At 41.9% G+C, this 19,091-nt stretch overlaps 1 pseudogene; it reads right to left on the reverse strand.

The window, feature by feature from the left end:
- Window positions 1-14,260: 14,260 nt before the first annotated feature.
- The window catches only part of LOC135711342 (uncharacterized), a 59,548-nt pseudogene continuing 54,717 nt past the window's right edge, over window positions 14,261-19,091 (reverse strand).

A 19,091-nucleotide genomic window follows, 5' to 3' on the forward strand; every position in this document is an offset into this window, starting at 1 on the left:
ATGATTTTCCATGCCTGCTTAAGGTCATTTGACATTTGACATATTTTTTTAGAAATAGTACAGATTTCTGGAGCAACTGAAATTCGTGCTAGTTGGTGCTAGTGAAATACCACAAGTGTAAACAGCCCATTAGTGACGGATCTGGGACGCTTGCACCGAAATTTACATCACGCTGTCGTAGTCTATAGTTTGACATACAAGTATTTCCGCCGGACAAGTTCTGTGCCACACTACTCAAGCGCCAATTACAATCTCCCTTTTCGATCGCATTTCCAAACAAAAACGTCCTCTACCGGGAGACTTCAATGGGCACGCGACGAACTCCATCCATCCAGCGAGCAATTCCAACAAAGCACCCGACCAATTTGTCCCCCATTTGCGTTACCCAATCGTCGTCGTCGCGGTCGTCGTCGTGTGTCATTATGGAAGAGAGCACATAATGCTTTGGTAATGACAATTCATCTCCGACCACTCGGGCCCCCAGATGGGCTTGGAGTTTACGATGATGGTGGGTGAATGATGAGTGGTGCTGCTCAAGGGCTCTATGTAGCAAAACAAGCCTCCGACGGACAGAAAAACAAAAGCAATCACCACAATCCGCATGTACACCGTAATTTCTACCATAATCGATCTTTCTTTGTGTTCCATTTGAAACCGAGTTCTCCGCAAAGTCACGTCGTTAGAGTAAAAACCGAATCCCGAGTAAAAGTTGCTCACTCAGTCGGATAGGTCGAACATAAAAAGGACCGTCGTAATGACTCCGGCACAAGCCGCCGACAACCGCACGAATCAAACAAAGTACTTAAACCTATTTACGTGCTAGCACGTGATGATTACGAGGCAGTGTGATGCTCGCTTAGGATGGATTAAATTCGGATTAATCTGCAAAAGAGTGATTTTTTTTTCTCAAAATTGCAGCTTTTACTCGATAAGAGCAGTCCGAGCATCCTCGCCGTAATCATCGTACATCCATGGACTTGCATTAAGTTGTCAGAATAAATTATCGCCTCGATCTATTCGGAATCAAGCGCAAACTACAGGTAGATGCATTCCGCGGAGAAGTGAAAGAGCATGACATAACACGATTCGCCCGCTTGTTAGCAATCTGTCGCCGTTGAGATGAACCGCATCGGTTGCATCCCACAAAGAATTACCGCTATTGACCATTACACCATAAAGTGACAGCCAACAGGTGTTTCAGTTGTTCGCACATGCAGCATGCAGCGCCATCGATCGTGCGACCTTCAGTTTCCAGTGCAGTTCTCCACTGAGATCGCACGGTGGCAGTCAAAGGAGAGCAATTTTTACATTTGCAACGATTAAAGATCATAAGTTGCGCACGTTGAAGAGTCACCTCTGTTGATCCATCCGATCGTGACATCCGAAGAGCCGAACTGAAATGTAAATATGCAAACAAGTGGGTTCGTCGCTTACGTTAGTTGATGTCTCATTTGCCTTAAAGGCATCTGCTTCAAACTCGGCCGGATTTTGTCCAACCGCTAATGGCTGTGATCCAGATTTGAATGTGTCCAGCGATTTCTCAAGCCCTCCCTTAGCGTTCCACGTCTACAACCGCACCATCGGATGCATAATAATTGGATTAAAATTACGAAAATTAATTTGCGGTTCACATTTCAATGCTGCGCGGGGCTCTCCTCATACGCTCAATTACCGCTCGATGCAAACCAGTCACCATTGACTGCCCTCTGACGAGTATGCAGCGGAAAGTGAATGGCAGCCGCAGCGCTACGATCAAGGGAGATTCACAGCGGTTTATGCAGCGACCAATTTTGGATGTGCGATCCTCTCTAGTGCGGACAGGTGAGACGCTAATTAGTGCGACAGACGGTGATTTTTCTACCCGATTAGGTGGTTTGAGCATTCGGCGATCATTAGTCTTAGTTACATTTTTTCACAGATTGAACGATCAATCATCTAACCCCCCCTCGTCCCCCTCCCACACTCCAGCAGCGTGGTTGTAATTCCGTCGTTGAAGAATCCAAATAGCGAATTTAAGGAATTTAAAGGGCACATTTAGAAGCAGCACGATAATTCAAACGATTATTGCATCTGCCGATGGGAAGATCCACCCCCGTCACGTAACTTTCTATTGCGCAAATGGTACCGAGCTGTACATAGTTAGTTGGCGAAAATTTTCTACGTAACCAAAAAAACCGAATCATCCTTGCCGAACTCTTCCATAAAACGAAACGACCGGGTGGAAATCGCGTCGCTAATCGCCTCTTCTTATGAATAAATATGATTTGAGTGAGGGAAAATAGAAACAACGATACCGGCGATGACGACGACGACGATGACGACGGCACAGAGGAGGGCGTGTTGTTTAGTTATCATCACGCCGGCCGCGGTGGTACGAAAACTGCAGGTGAACTGGAATCTGCCAACCCGTGTTTTTTTTTGCTTCGTGCATTTTCATTCCCATGTTTGCTGTGAAATGGCATAGTAATGGCAAATGATATGCGGTGCACCAGTGCCGATGGCTGGTGGTGACAATAGTGCAAATTCTGTGTACCGTCATTGTCATCGCTTTCTATGTTCATTAGGGTGCCAATGTGACTGTATGGGGAAAAACAGGCCATCGAATTTTTCAACCCGACTTTATAGAAAATGATCATTGCTTCAAAAAAAGAACCTCTGCAAAATTTGGGATCAATCAGACTTGATTTGGGGTGGTGCAAGATTGTCCATGTTTGAACTATTTTCATCTGAAACATTTCCTTTGACATGGAATTTCGGAAATCGAGATTTTTTTTAAGTTACCAAATTTATTAAAAATACATTAAACGTTGAGATCCAGTGTTAACTTGAAACATTTGTTTGGCCAAACATAAATTTCCTGGGACTAAGTGAAATTTCGGAAATTGAATAAAAAATTATCTAAAATTACATAAAAGTGCATGAAACGTCGAGATCTAGTGCTAACTCGAATTTTTTATGTCATAAATTAACTTAGATTTTCTCCCGGAAGTTAAAGAAAAAATATATGTCTCAGGATGAAATTTTTAAGCAAATTTATTTTTTCTGTATCAAAGAGACAATTTTTTTTCAGATATTACGATCTCGACGTTTCATGCATTTTTAAGTCGTTTGACATCAACAAAACATTTTCGACTTCCGAAATTTCACTAAATGCCAGAAAGTCGATTTTCCACAAACCGATTTCATCGAGTTATCACTACATCTCGACTATTCACGCATTTTAAATTAATTTGACATCTAAATTTTTTTTAAAGATTTAAGATTTTGGGAGATTTTTTAGATGAAAAAAGTTCAAACTCTGACGATTTTGCGCCACCCCAAATTATTTTCGATTGAGCCCAAATTTTGCATAAGGTCTTTTTTCGAGGAAATGAACATTTTGTATATGTCTATTCTTTAAACATTTTCCATTGGCACCCTAATGTTCATGTATAAATGTGGTTTCGCTGATGGTATTATTATCAACCGACTTGGACTTGTACCGCGATGGGTTCGTGGGGTTGCCTCTGTGTTGTGCAGATAAGCCATGCTCGAAAGGTGGTTTGATTATAGACGTTCACTAAAGGTATATTCTAGTTGATGCAAAAGTAGCAACCGAGGGAGTAGAGTATTTACATAATGCAACTTTAATGTGTGAAAATATTGAGCATGCATTCGATATCAGCGTTCAGATTTATCATAACTCTAGATGGATTTCCAGAACCTTTCAAACTATATGAACTCACAGAACTGTTTGCATCCCGAGAATTCTAGAAACTTCTAGAAAACTCGGAGACTTATGACTGTAGTATTTCTAGCACTTAAAAGATCTTTTCCGACTTTCATGAAACTTTTTCTAAATTAATTGATGAGCGTTTTAGTAGAATAATTGCATACCTTAAAGGTTGAACATGAAAAAATCCGGAAACATTTAGGCGTTTTTTGAATAATTTTTTTGAAAATTTCGCTGAATCTAGCTAATGGTGAGTAGAATTACAGTAGGCATTGGTTGTCAGTATAAGGTCATTTGTTTACATCATGGTTTAACCGGACCAAGCACGTCGCGATTTGATCCTGCACGTTCAAAACGAGAATCCCTGTCTATCCGCTTCTGGCAGTTTTCGATCAAATTCCTTGGCAGGAATTTTATACCATGGATGACTGGAAGAGTGCCCCAGAAGAATATAAAATCAAAGAGAAGACAAAATTCCCCAAAAAAATAAATCCTTGTCTGGCAAGCAATCTGCAGTTGTGGGCTGAAAAGTGAAACTTTTGTTACTTCTGGGACCATGAATGTCTACTTTTCTGGAGTAGCATAAGGTGGATTGCCTATTCTGGCCGGACTTGGCCAGCTGCCACTACTCAAATTCCACCAAACAGTCGTACAATGAAAATGGCGTCAAAAGGGTTCCCAAGGAGATGAATCCGGCCAATATGCCGGAACTAAGGTCAATTGAGGAATACTGGTGGATTTCAAGCGGAAATTGAATTTTATAGCCAAACAAGTGGGAACAGGGCTCGAAAAAAAGATCCATCAATGGCCTATGGTAAGAAGTAAGCTTAAAACAATGGTTTTAAAATAAGCATAATACCCACTAATGTATAGCTGTTATATTGAACTATGTAAAATAAAACGCATTTTTAAACCCCAACAAGATTTTCATGTCAAGAGTGTTTCGTATTCAACCTTTATTAAGTTGTTTTTCCTATTAATTCTAGTACTATTGCATCACTTTCACTTCACTAACTCCCTGTCACTATCATTAAAAAAAAAACTGACTAGACACTGAAGCAGTTTGCAAGTAGTAAACGAAATACGTAGTGAAAGTGAATTAGTGAAAGTGAAACTAGTGATACAATAGTAGTAGAATTAAAAGGAAAAAATACAACGTTATAAGGTATATGAAACTTTCGGGTTTTGTTATGGCACAGACAATCAAACATAGCACATTGAATGTTTTTCAATATAAAACATCGTCGCTAAAACACTACCACCATCTGTTGAGTATACTGTGATGGGTTGTACGTCGAACAGAAGGCGGTTGTGTGTAAACGTCAAACGCAAGAGAATTGACTATGCGTGCCATAGGTGGCGGTACTACCAACTAACACACATTTAAATTGACCGTTAAATGTGTATTCGATGAACAACTTCCGAGTGTTATGTCTGTTTGTCTGTGGTTATGGTTTTCATGTCCATTGTTAGCTTTATAATCCTCTGCAAAATCATGATAAAATCCGTGCGGTGCCATTGGTGTAGTGGTAAGCGTGATTACCTCTCACCCGAGCAGGCCTGGGTTCAATCTCAGTCGGTGCCGTCGGGATGTTCTGAGGCATAACATCGCTGATCTCGCCTTCCTTCGGAAGGGAAGTAAAGCCGTTGGTCCCCGGTTCATGAGTTGATGGGTCGATATGTAGGGTCCAGGTGTAAGAGCTGCCTCGTTGGCGTCGGTTGCATTGATGCTCAGCACGGAAAACAAGATCGACGGAAAACAAATCAAGAAAAAAAAAAAAAACGATAAAATCCAAAATTGCTGCTTGGGATCGTCCATCATTCACATTTTTGCTAAAGCTCGGCCATTTCGAATCTCGCAAAAATCTTCAAAATGGCATATTCCATATTTTTCAACCACCAAGAACTTGAACACATCTTTTACAATCGAAATGATGTCTGAGACAAAGTTGTATGAAAAATTGATTAATTTTTATAAAAAAATTCACTGTATAAAAATTCAAGTAATTATTAATCTTTTATATCAAGTAATGACTCTCTTCAATATTTTTTTGAATATCGCTCAGTTTCTGAAAAATGCTACCTTATGTGAAAATTTCAATTTGGACACAAAGTAACAAAAATCCTTAAACAATAACATTTGGACGGATCTTTTATCTTTTTGTCTAATCAGCACAGTTTTTTGGCTTTTAAAATCATTTTTTGTGCAAAATTTCACTAACAAGATTGTTAAAACAAAAAGTTCAATTTCTGTCTTTTTATAGACCCTTAAAGTAGTTGTTCAAGGATTTTTGTGTCCAACTGGAAATTTTCACAGAAGATAGCATTTTTCATAAGCTTTTAATGGGACATATTGAAAACAATATTGAAGAGGGTATTTTGTTTTGATACTTTAGTTTGAAGAACTTTTTTGGACTTTGACTATATGTTTAGTATTACCAACAATCAATACGAAACTAACGATTTTTAATTGGCTCACTACTTGTCTAGCCTATTGATTGGTCCCAAGCAAACGATTAACGTATCCCATTCTAGTCGAAATTCTAGTACTACGCAATGTTTGTTTTGATTCGCTATGAAATTTTGACAGATAAAATGAGGGGTTATTGGTTTTCCTATGTTTCGAGGGGTGAATCGATTAGCTTGGGACCGAAAAGAGTACCAGAGCTGAGCCAAAAAGTTGAGCTCATTATTTCGGGACCTTCTCTTACCTCTATGGTATTACTTCTGTGTGAAGTCAACGATTTACATAGTTGAAGATGCTAATTTCAAATAACAGACTAAAGTGGTAATTTTTATGCGATAGAATGAGGAGATGAAAGCGTAGAATTGATAGTTCCATTTAGAGTACGGCAGTGTGAAAATTGCATATAGAGAGTAGAAAGCGAGCTAGGACAACTTTTAGGAAGGTACAAATTGGTTTTATAATCTCTCTTTACCAAACTCCCCCTTTGGAGAGGGATGGTGAGGGGCGTATACGTTTGTAGGAAGCGAATCATTTCGAGTTCGGATTAAGTCGAAGACACTGTAATCGAAATATTTCACGCGTAAACACAAGTGAGAGAAGAACAGGGCTGTCATGACACACACCTGCTGGAAAACGTCGCACATACTAGGAATTTGCTTGCTGGATGAAATCCCTCACGCACATCAACAGCAGGAAGATTTCCGGTCAGCAGACGCTAATTGTTCGTCGGTCGCTCGCACCGAGCGCAGTTAACGAATAACCAAATTGGCAGGTTGAAAGAAGTGCGTGGCGTTAAATTGTTCGGTGGAGAAGTGCGGTTTCTCGATTCTCTACGACGGGAGTGCGATTGCCAATCCGCGTTTGATCCGTCGACATTTTGCACGTTTGCCCAGTGACATTTTGCACGGTGAGAAGAATTCCACCTGAACGACGTCAGTGTGGTTGTCCAGCAACGTTCGTCCGGCACAACGAGAACGCATCCCGGAAGGAAAGTTGCAACAAATCGGAATAGCAAACGATCCGGCGATCTGCGATCTGCTAATTACCGTTCAGACGTAGCACTAACACAGCAACTGCTCAGTGGCTGCTGTCTTCAAATTATAAGGTAACGAAAACCATTCAGTCATTCGCCTTTCAACTAACGTGTTTTCCTGTGGAATAGAGCCAATTGCTGACGCAGAGAAGCGAGAACCAGACCGGATTCAGAGCGAAAGAGCCCTCCTGCCTTCAGACAAGTAAACTAGCCCACTTTTCTAGGGTTCTTGTTTCTACCTTGGCTTGGACAAAGCACCAATACCAGGCTAGTGCTTTCAGGGTCTTAGTCCCGCGACGGTGGCGTGTCTTGCGAGACCCACTTTGGAGATGTGTTTTGCGGATCGCGTGGGAAAAGCATCTACAGGGTTTTAGTCCCGCGACGTTGGCGTGTTGTGAGAGACCCACGTCGGAGCTGTTTCGGCGATAGGCCATCACCGGAGTCGTCGAGAATAGATCAAGGCAAGAGAACGGTGCGGTGCTGTGTGTCATGTGTACGGCAACGAAGATGGGGCCCCGCACCGAGAAGAAGAAGATATGTATGTGAGTAATATCGATAAGCTAGGAAATTAGTAGAGAAAAAGAAAGAAGGATAGGGAGAGGAAGGTGGCAAGAAGCGTGAATTAGGAGAAGGAATGTGGGAGATTGGGTGCGAATAAAACAATGCTAAACTAACATTCGGCCCCATTTTGTTTTGTTGGTGCACTTGCCCATTAGTGTTCTGTTTTGTGTGTCTTATGGTAGCTCAGCTCTACCGCTACCGGGGAACTTGCAACACTGGCGCCCAACGTGGGGCCACATGAACCCCCCCTCCCCACCACCACTGGCAAAAAAGAGATGATCACCGACCGCACTCGATTCATGAAATTGTACTACGAATACATGACGCTGGAGGTTGGGCCGTCTTCGTTCAACCCCAATTGTGCAGGCTTCGATGACTTCTACAGTTCCTCTGTACATTTTGATTAGACCATGAAGCAAGAAATCCATGGAATACCAGATCCTCATCGTTCGATGGTTGTTCCCTCGATTTTCGCTATCAAGTACCGCCACGTCAGTCAAGAGAAGAGATTTTTCACAGATGGGTCAACCATTAATGCGTCCACTGGTTTTGGAGTATTCAGTGTATTTCATAGCGCCTCCCATAAACTTCAGAAACTCTGCTCAGTTTGCGTTGCGGAGCTAGCAGCTATACCATACGCGTTAGAGCAAATTGCCTCACTTTCCCCTGACCATTACTTCATTCGTTCATTGGGGCTGATGAAGCACTCGTCGTATTTCCTGTTTGGAATACGATCTACCCTGAGTGCTTTATCTAATTGATCTTACACTATCACCTTGGTTTGGGTCCCTTCGCATTACTCTATTCCGGGTAACGCGAAAGCGGACTCGTTGGCTAAGGTGGGCGCTATGGAAGGCGACCGACAAATCGCCTTCAATGAATTTTTCTCAATTGCTTGGAATGATGGTGATTTGGGAAGATGGCTACACTCTATTCTCCTACAGGTGTCGAACAAAGTATAGTTTAAAGAGATGGGCATGGACCGTGACTTTATCCGCGTCATGTCTAGACTCATATCAAATCACTTCATTAGACTCACATCTCTATCGGATTGGGCTCTCAGACAGCAATCTATGCGCCTGTGGTGACGGTTACCACGACATCGAGCATGTTGTTTGGTCTTGTACTTTATTTTGTGTTGCCAGATCTGAGTTGCGTGAATCCCGAATATATGAAGTTGATTTACAATTTTCTAAAACGGACCGATTGGAGAATTTTAGAGTTTTTAGCAGTTTTATTTTTATTTTTATTTTTTTAAATTGATGTGTCAGTCCTTTCATCGTTTTCCCAACATAGCCCCTTTTTGTGTTTCGTTTCAGTTGTCTTATCAATTGTCCATTCACCTTTCGAGATTCAGAGAACTTGTCCGCAAGGCAGTGCTTCTTCCCCGTTCATTCACCAATGCAACGGCGACGGAGGTTGAAACGACAATTCACCCCCATGTATCTTATCCCAAGTCCACATCCAACCTGTTAAACAATTGTTGTCCTTAACCTCGAGTAAACCGCGAGAATTCGGTCCCGTTCTACTACACAGTTCGAAAAAGTAGTGTAAATTTCTGTTCAATATGATGCACATAAATGGACCGTCATATATCATATACGTTTACATTATATATCATGTACAGTTCTGATTCATTTCATGCAATGTAGCTAATATTGTATACAAAAGCCCATCTTTGTAAACAACATTGTTTGCAAGTTGCTCGGTTGCGTGAAATGAAATACAAGTTTGTTTACATCACAATTAAAATTCAGAATTTTTATCTGTGTAACTTTAGTCATAAGAATATTGCTATTATACATTGAATTACGGGTCCGTAAAGCTAACGCACTTGTGCCTTTACAAATAAGTGATATTATGAAAAAAGGCTGTGTACTAATGCTTATGGTTGATGACCTTAAAAAATTCCAATTTTGGCGCATTGAAATCATAAAAGGATTCGAGCTTTAAAAAGTTATTCAAACTGATTCTTAGTTATTCCATGTTCCAAAGAATCGCTTTGCAAAAATGAACACTCTAAGACTTCATTTACCCTTTTGACGATAATAGGTAAAGAAGTACCGAAGTCGTAATTTTTCCCTATGTCGAATATAAAGTGATATTGCATACACAGATAAAAATTCTGAATTTTAATAGTGATGTAAACATTCATTCCCATAAACTTGTATTTCATTTCACACAACCGAGTAACTTGTAAACAATGTTGTTTACAACAATGGGCTTGTGTATACAATATTTGCTACATTGCATGAAATGTCTCAGAACTTTACATGATATGTAATGTAAACTTATATGATATGTGACGCTCCATTTATGTGTATCATACTGAACAGAAATTTACGCTATTTTTTTCGAACTGTGTACATTTCAACGCTTCCGCTATCGTTGAATATTAATAACCGGGAAATGTTTTATTTAAACCAGGAAATCCGGGAATTTCAAAATGAAAATTCACTGGTTATGTAAAATTTAACATGAGGATAATTTTAGGTGAATTTTAAAGAGAATTTTGAAAAGCACTTTAAGGGAGTTCGATGTACAGGAATCCGCGGAATGCAGTTCACTCACCGCTATTTTTTGACTGTCCTCGAGTGCACCTTGCTACGTTTAGTATGAAGGCGAAATTTAAAGTTAAATTTTGCGAACTACAAGTCAAGAGCAAATTTTCATTACGTCGAATGTAACAAAGGTAAACAAAGTCGAGCTATCAGTGTCAATCGATGCTCCTGCTATTACACTATATACTGTCCGAATATAGGATCACATCCCATTTTTAAATTTAAAGCAATTCGACTGGTAAAATTGCTTTTTGACGTAATCACCTTCCGATCAAAATAGTTTTCGATGTTACTTAAGTCACCCGATTTCTATGGAGATGCCGTTTGCCTTAAGTAACAGCACTGAGAAACACGTGAAAAGTGTACTTTCGTCGTTTCGCTTACTCATTATTAAAGTGAATAAATCGAACTGTTTGTTGCTAAGATGATTTCGGTGGTCCTAAAATGATGAATGGGCTGCACGTAAGGAGACGTAATTGATAATTCTCCCGAATATCCTGGTAAATACACTTTGACTTAAGTAACAATAGGGGCCACCAAACGACGTATAATAACTTTTGACTCAAAAACCAGTATTTCTTTGCATGAAAGCTAGCGATTTGCCTTTGTATGCTTAATACCCGGCTAAATATGTTAAACATTGCCATCACTATGAGATTATATGTGTTTAATTGGAAATAGGAATAACTTTTCGGTCATCAAAACAAAACTTTATTTTTCTCGGATCGGTGCGAATGTTACTTACGACCTAATGAAAATTTGCTCTTGAAGTAAGAGTTTGTTCAACCATTATATCAAAAAGTCCAAACCCCCTCGAGGCTTGAAAACAAAAGCGCACAAGAAATTATTTTGCTCACCGCCTGTGCTGATCACCAAGCGCGAGACCGTTTCCTGTAGGAGACACAAAGGAGGAGAAAAAATCCAGCAGCAGAACGTAGGGGAGAATGGTATACAACGCACCCCCTGGGCAGAACGCACCAGCTGACTTTCATTTGTGTTTTTCATGGCTTTTATGTAACTTTTTTGTTGTCTTATCAAGTAGCACTTCTAGCATAGCATCTGAACTCAAAATCCTGCATGATAAATACTAGAATTGGATTAACAATTCCTAGAAAAACTCAAAATAAAATGAAAAAGTGCGTCTTACGCCGGGGAGTCCGTTATGTACTGTTCTCCCCTACGTCGGTTCAAAGCGTGACGGTGGTGCACTCAAAATAATCTACACGTTGAAGCTACGTGAAACATCACGTAAGCTCTCAATTTTTCCTCTTCTCTCAGTTTTACGTGGCTCACGTAGAATGTATGTGATGTCCCATGAATTTCACAGGGTTTTCTTTTTTAACACACCTACATAATCAATTAAATGTACGTGATTTTCACATAACACTGAGTCTATGTGCGTTTCACTTAAAGCTTATGTGATTTCCACATCTAAAAAAAGAGTGGTACACCGAAAAAAGTTTTCATATAGTTTCCATTGGGAACGCGTATGATATTTTTCCAATAACAAAATTAATGATTTTTATCTGAAATTCACATAACATTCATATGATCACATGAATTCTATGTGATAAATCACATAAATTTCATTGGACACATAAGGTTCATGTGATTTTGTAGTGCGATTCCCAATTATGAGATCACATGAAAGTTATGTGAAATTCTAATGGATATTTTCCATTGGAAATGTGATTTATTTTTTGAGTGTACGTATACTCAGAGCGGTGCAAATCATGGCGGCATCACGATATGCTTTTGTTCGGTATTTTGAAAGATATTGGCAAGATGTAAGTATAGCATTACGGATTACTTTATTCTCTTTAACAAAAATTAACTGTCTATTTCATCGTACTCAACAGAATTATGTCAAACTGTCCATCAGTTTCTTCCTCTAAGGGAACAGTACCTCGGCCCATCTCCCTGATCGTCCAGATTGTTTGTGCTGGGTATCGAATATTTAAAAAAAAAAATCTGAAATATTTGAATAAATCAAAGGAATATTATTGCATTATACTACTATGACAACAGTAAAGGTTGTATCTAGATATTATTTGCATAAACAGTGTCAACATATTGATACTAGAACCCTCCAATGAATGTCAACGACCAAATCACGTAGCTTCTATGTGATAATCCTGTGACGATTAAGCTTAATGAAATGAGTGCCTCTACATGATAATCACGTAGCTCTTATGTGAAAAGTACGATGGAAAAAAATCTACGTATGTTTTCAAGTAGCATTTACGTGAAAATTATTCTGAGTGTGTTTTTCCCCGTTGAAGTACGATTTTTTCTGCCTTTGCGGTGCTTGGCGTGTGTACGGGAAAAAATAGTACGTTTCGCGGCAAAATCAGTGCTGAATCGAGTATTTCGACGGAACATCGGGGCGACAGTGGCCAGGGAGCGAACCGCCAGCGATTGTCCGAAGTACGTTTGCGGCAGAAGAAAACACGAGAGTAGAAAATCCAGCTGTTCGTCGGTTCGGAACGTGACGGTGAAATCTTCCCCCCGTTAAAAGTGCATTCGTCTGGCTATCGTGGTGATCAAATCGTCACGGAAAAACTAAAGCGGGAAGAAATTCCTAAGGGAATCATCGGAGCGGTAGTGACCAGTGAGCAAATCTCCACCCGATCGCTCGAGACGCGGACCGTTGGGAAAACAAGCGCGACCGGACAGAGATCTTCCGCGCAGACGAAGAAAAGTAATCCGCCGACCGGTCATCGCAGACGCCCGGAAACAAACTCGGAAGGCAGCACGCCACCATAAGTTACCACAACCTATCCTCACCAGCATATTTTTCTATAGTTTTCCTTGGTCTCCAGGCACGTGGATTTCGCCCCATCTCCGTGAAGCGCAGACGGAAGCAGTGATGCAAAATATCATGACACTCACGTGACACTCGTCTTCTCATCAACCGACTATCGCGGACAGATCGTTTTGTCACGCAGTGAGAGTTAGAGCCATGGCAAACAACAATCACCAGTAATGGTAGCTGCTCACAAGCAAAACGTTACACTCGCTGTTGATAATGAAAAGCACAACGAAAACAGCGAAGACTTCTGCAGTACGATCATGAGAAAAAGCGAAACGACAGAAGAAAATGAAAACAATGCCAATGCATTCCAAGTTCGTCTCGGCAGGCGCGAGTGTGTGAGTTACAAACAAAGCAGGCAACATTAAACGGAAGCTGTTGAGCTCACTCACCAACACACTCACATAAGCAAGCAAAGCAGCAACTGCTTCAAAACGAGCACAGCTGAGTGTCGTGATTGTCAGGAATGACCAGATCGGAGATGGATCACAACAGAAGACGACATTTACCAATTGCTTTTTACTTCTTTCGTCAACTTAATGGATGGTCATGGAGAGAGCTTCGACGAGCACATTGATAGGAATGTACAAAGCGTTACTACCATCAACTGTTTGATGATCGTGACTGTGATAGGTCGCAACTCTGGACGGAAGGATTTGGGACGGCTGATATTGATCGCCCGTGCATCCCAAAAGGTTGATTGAATCTGGCCGAATACCTGTGTAAGTCTTTTCTCTTGTAAGGCTCACTGACAGCTCTTTAACGCCCTGATACCTCGTCCACAGGCCACGCTGAAGAACACTTCCGTCCAGCGAATACGAGATCCGCGAAGAGGTTTATCGGAGAAACAAAAGGCCCCGTTAAGGGTAAGTTGGCTGACATTGAGCAAGGAAAGACAGGAGTACTAAAACTCGTTGTTCTACAGGGTCTTAATGCGAACCTCAAGTCTTAATGCGAACCTCAAGTCTTACGGCGAACATCAAGGCGATCGTAAAGGTGGTTCTTGATACGAGAACCACTAGATCTTCGGTGCGAAACTTCCAAAACATCGGCGTTGCAAGCCACACCGGGAACATTGCGTTGGTTGACCGGGACCGGCACGATCGAGCGATTCCTAGACGGAGTCCAGGGACGAGTCCTGCTCCGAATTTGTGTGGAAGCTGTAGAGAATTTCGGAACGTGGTCCTAGAACGGGTTTTACCATTCGGCGAGAGGTCGCATGCGGGGACGAGATGACGTCACTAACCTATCACGGAGCCGGTGCGGCAAGATGGCATGGCCTGCAGCCGTCGACGGCGTTGACGATCTAGGTCGGCAATCGAGACGGAGTGCCCAGCGAGCAGCCCAGCACCAAGCGACGGTGAGCACGTTCCTTTTTGTTACCTTGTGAGCACTATGAGTTAGGAGAGTGAGTAGGGCATAAGCTCAGGAAAATCCCACTACAATTGTAGAATGTTGGGGAGAAATATAAATTGGGCTTAATGTTATTTGGATTTGTTGTGGCATTTATTTGGTGTTTGTTGATCGAAAATCTTTCTGGGTTGTTTGGCTCTACCGCTACCGGGGAATCTGGAACAACTTTCAGAGAAAACACAGAATATGGCCCTGTGGTTCTGAAAATTTTAATTTTTATAGGAAGATTAATAACACTAAACTATCTTTTTTTTATGGGTTAACTCTATATACTCAATTTGATTTAACGCAAGCATTCTATAATAAAAAAGTTAATGAAGAAGGCTTAAAAGAGCGATCCATCACTGGGTACCAGAACGTCAAAATCAATGACATGTTGGATTCAAACTGAATGTAGCGGGTTAGACAGCTTTAGAATACCCTTGCTTGAAATGTCTTCACAAAATACGAAATGTCTGCGAAAACTAAATGTCTTCACAGAAATACAGATGTCTTCAAATCTGGCACCGCTGCTCCCAAAAGCCATCTATAAGATCTCTATACAATTACAGCCGATCTTTACAATAAAGGAGCAGTAACCACGGGCGCTCAATCATGCTCATGCTCATATCGATCTCATCAACTCACTGCGTCTCGTAATAGTCTCGTTTGCAACACAACCACCAGCGCAATCGATCATCACATGATATATTGTACGCATTTTTGCCTTTGTGAAAAAGCTACCTATTGAATATGAGAAACTAATTTTCGTCTAAGGTCCGGAGTCCAGAGTTTCAAGTGTCATATATCAATCGACCCAGCAGCCAATGAACTGAAAAATGTCTGATTTATTCGAAACCTGAATTGACAACGATCTATCCAATTTAGCGTTTCGCTTCTTACTGAACGGACCACCGAAATTGCTCAGCCTGTTTTCCCACACTGACTGGGAGCAAACGTTGCCATCAACGCACAAGTGTGGCTTAATTTACCAGATTTTCCAAACTTCGTCGTTCGTCTAACAACACTGCCATGTTACGGCAGCTGCACCAACTCATCATAAACGTATGCAAGTAAACCATTCATCATCGTCGGTAGTTGATGCAGGGTCCCACCGACGACGAAGTGCTGCAAACAATTTCTCACTAAAAACACAGTTCAGTTTGGTCAATCGTTCTCAGCATGTGAGACTCCGTCGTCGTAACTGCTGCAGGGCACTCGTTCCCTCGCTCGTTAGGGTGCTGAACGGAGGTGGTTAAATTTCAATCTTTATGCACTTTACAACTGTGCTCCTGGGAAGAATATACATCACAGGTGGTAAAACTGAGTGCATCTACTGACGAGGGCCAACGTCGTCGGTTACAACGAATGATGAGTTGATTCGAAATTCCGCAATCAATGGACTCAAAGAGGGCTCAAAACAGCATGACACTTGAGTATCAATCGGTATATCAGGCTTGTCGTCTCAGTTGCTCAGTTGAGATTCCACGCATGATACGTCCGTAGACGACCAGAAGCGAAAGATACAAACATCGGTGCATGAGGAAATCTTGCTAATCAAATTACGCTTTGCATTGGAGTTGAATTACCCTACCGGCAGCTAGTGGTCGAAATGGATCGAAATTTGAGTCGATTTACTATGGCTAAGTGCATTCCGTAGACCCCCCAGAAGACGGAAATTTTCCACTCAAGGCCGAACGTTCCTTTCACGTACATTTGAATGTGGAAAAATACGGCATCCAATTTCCATCAGCAATCTACGGTTGGTTGGCAGAATCAAGTTAATTCGCAAAGACCGTTGGGTCACAAGCGTCGCGTCGATGGCCGAAAATTGATCATCCAGGGTCAAGCCGGTTACATGCGGACAGCATCTATACCTACCGGATCGATAATACGGGCACCCTGCCATCGGGCAATAAAGCTCTTGCTCTATGATGACGACCGACGGTACTGGTGGTGGCGCTGGCTGTGGCAATTAATGCAAATCTCAATTTCGTGGTGATGCAACCGAATCGTGATTTATGGAACTCTTTCAACTTCTCACTACTACGCGTCTATTACGGTTCTTGCGGTGCGCCGCATTCCTTTCCCGGTGACACGTCCTTGATATGGCAGAGCCGGAGGTGTTAAGTGGTTGCCATAATTTACTGACTGTGTCATAAATTTACATGGCATCGAACATAGAAACCCTTCAAAACGCGTCACAAGCAAGGAGTGCTCCCATTCTCTTTCTCTGATGCCTTGCAGCGGATGTGCATTCAACCAACGACATGACCACAATCAATCAACTGCATTAACCTAAAACGCGTTACAAAGATTGGAAAGTGTCTATCCAGAGCTCCAGCGGTTGCCGCCAATGATTGTCATATGCAGATTGGCTGCGCAACAGTTCCCAAATAGACTACTTGAAAACATGTGTAACCCAACGTGCAACGGATGCAACTTTGTACCTTCGGACAAGAAAAACTCATCTATAAAGCAGATTCAAACGTATTTAGAAGGCCAGCACAAGCCCTAAGCGAAATGAATGGCGAGGCCTGGCTGACTGTCAACTAGTCACCAGCTACAACCAACAAACACCACCAGGCGATGCGACGATTGCGAGGCTTGTTACATCAAGAGCATCATCTTGCTTTGACCCATTCACCGTGGGGAGTTATAGAGTGCACACATAAAATATGCTCAAGGCGCTAATGACGGGCGAGCGGAGAGTGCAACGCGATGCACTTCGTGTACCGAAATGGGCACGATATGCTGCTTGGTCTACAGAACAAGGGTTGAGTAATAGGTAATGAGCATGAAAATGGATCCTTGTTCTTCTTATTAACTATGTATGTCTCTACTGGAACGTAAAGTTTGCCCATTGCATTTCGGACCGATTCAAATATGCATGAGTGAACCACAGACAAACAGACATAACAGTCGCAAATAGTTTATCGAACAAGTATTTAACGGGAAATTTAAAAGTATTGTAGTTGGTAGTACCGCCACCTGTGGTGCGCATAGTCAATTCCCTTGCGTTTGACGTTTACACACTACCGCCATCTGTTCAGCGCAGTGCCCACCACAGTGTACTCAACAGATGGCGGTAATGTTTTAGCGACGATGTTTTACAGTGAGGAAAATTCAGTGTGTTATGTCTGTTTGTCTGTGAGTGAACCATTGAATTTTAGATTTTTCAATCATTTTTGGTCAAATGGATTTAATTTATAAACCAATATTTTACAATATTTTATATTTCAGTATATACTCTACACAGCAAAAAATTAATTTTGATATCACATCAAAGTGGATGCACTTCAATCGTGTCGAAAGTATGACATTACGCTGCGTTTACTGCATTTGTTTATTTGTGTGAGTTAAGAATAATAAACTGAAATTAACTGCTCAATAAATTCTAATAATTTTATTTCAAAACTCTTATATCCACTACACTCAGGATTTCCTATTCCTCAGGGTCAGGAAAGGAGATGAGGAAAGGAGAGAAATTTCTTAGGACTTAATCTCAAAATTATCATGAAATTCTGGTTTGAACTTTTCCAGCATAACTTCGGAATCAACACTTTAATGCCTTTTTAATTATCTAGGGGAAAAGTTGGCTTCGACAATACCTTAACCTATTATCGTCAGGGGGGTAAACAAAGTCCTAGAGCACTCAAATTTAGCCAATAGTTGCTCTGAAACACAATGTATCCACATGCCAAAATTAAGCTCTTAAGGACGTTGTTTACATTGGACATACCGAGAATCAGATCGACCACATCTGCATCAGCCGAAAATGGAGACGGAGCCTTCTTGATGTCCGGAATAAACGCAGCGCCGACATCGCGTCTGACCATCACCTTCTAATCGGTGAAATCCGCCTACGCATGGCGCGGATCCAGCGACGGGAGGAGAGACTCGGGCGGTGGTTCAACACACGCCGACTTGAAGATCCAGCGGTAAAAAGGTCTTTTGTTCATGAACTTGAGACTCGAGCTGCGGACGTTCCAGAAGGTGGCATCGTAGAAGAACAATGGACGGCCATCAAGAATGCCTTTATAGAAACAAGCGAGAACAACTTGGGTGAGCTGCGCACCCAGAGGAAAGAGTGGATCACAGATGAAACCTGGCGGAAGATTGAGGAGCGTAGAGAAGCAAAAGCCGCGATAGAGCGGGCGAGAACCAGAGGAGCCAAGAACGAAGCCCGTCAACGGTACTCGGCTCTAGAGAAGGAAGTCAAGCGCTCTTGCAGACGGGACAAGCGAGCGTGGGTGAACTCCCTGGCCGACGAAGGGGAGAAAGCCGCAAACACTGGCGATATACGCCTCCTCTACGATATCTCACGACGCCTGAGTGGAGCAAGGATGAACCCGAGGATGCCAGTGAAGGATACGACTGGACAATTGCTTACCGACCCCACTGACCAGCTGAAACGCTGGTTTGAGCACTTTGAACAACTTCTTCAAGTTTCGACGGCCAACCAGCCATCAACATCTCGGCATGATCCGCCTAGGGTGCGGCGCATCACTCGCGTCAATTCCGAGGCCCCATCACTGCAGGAAATTGAAGCA

This window comes from Ochlerotatus camptorhynchus, unplaced genomic scaffold, assembly GCF_037179485.1.
Source record: "Ochlerotatus camptorhynchus isolate MF236.1 unplaced genomic scaffold, CSIRO-AGI_Acam_v1.1 ptg000432l, whole genome shotgun sequence".
In the NCBI taxonomy this organism is placed as follows: Eukaryota; Metazoa; Arthropoda; class Insecta; order Diptera; family Culicidae; genus Ochlerotatus; species Ochlerotatus camptorhynchus.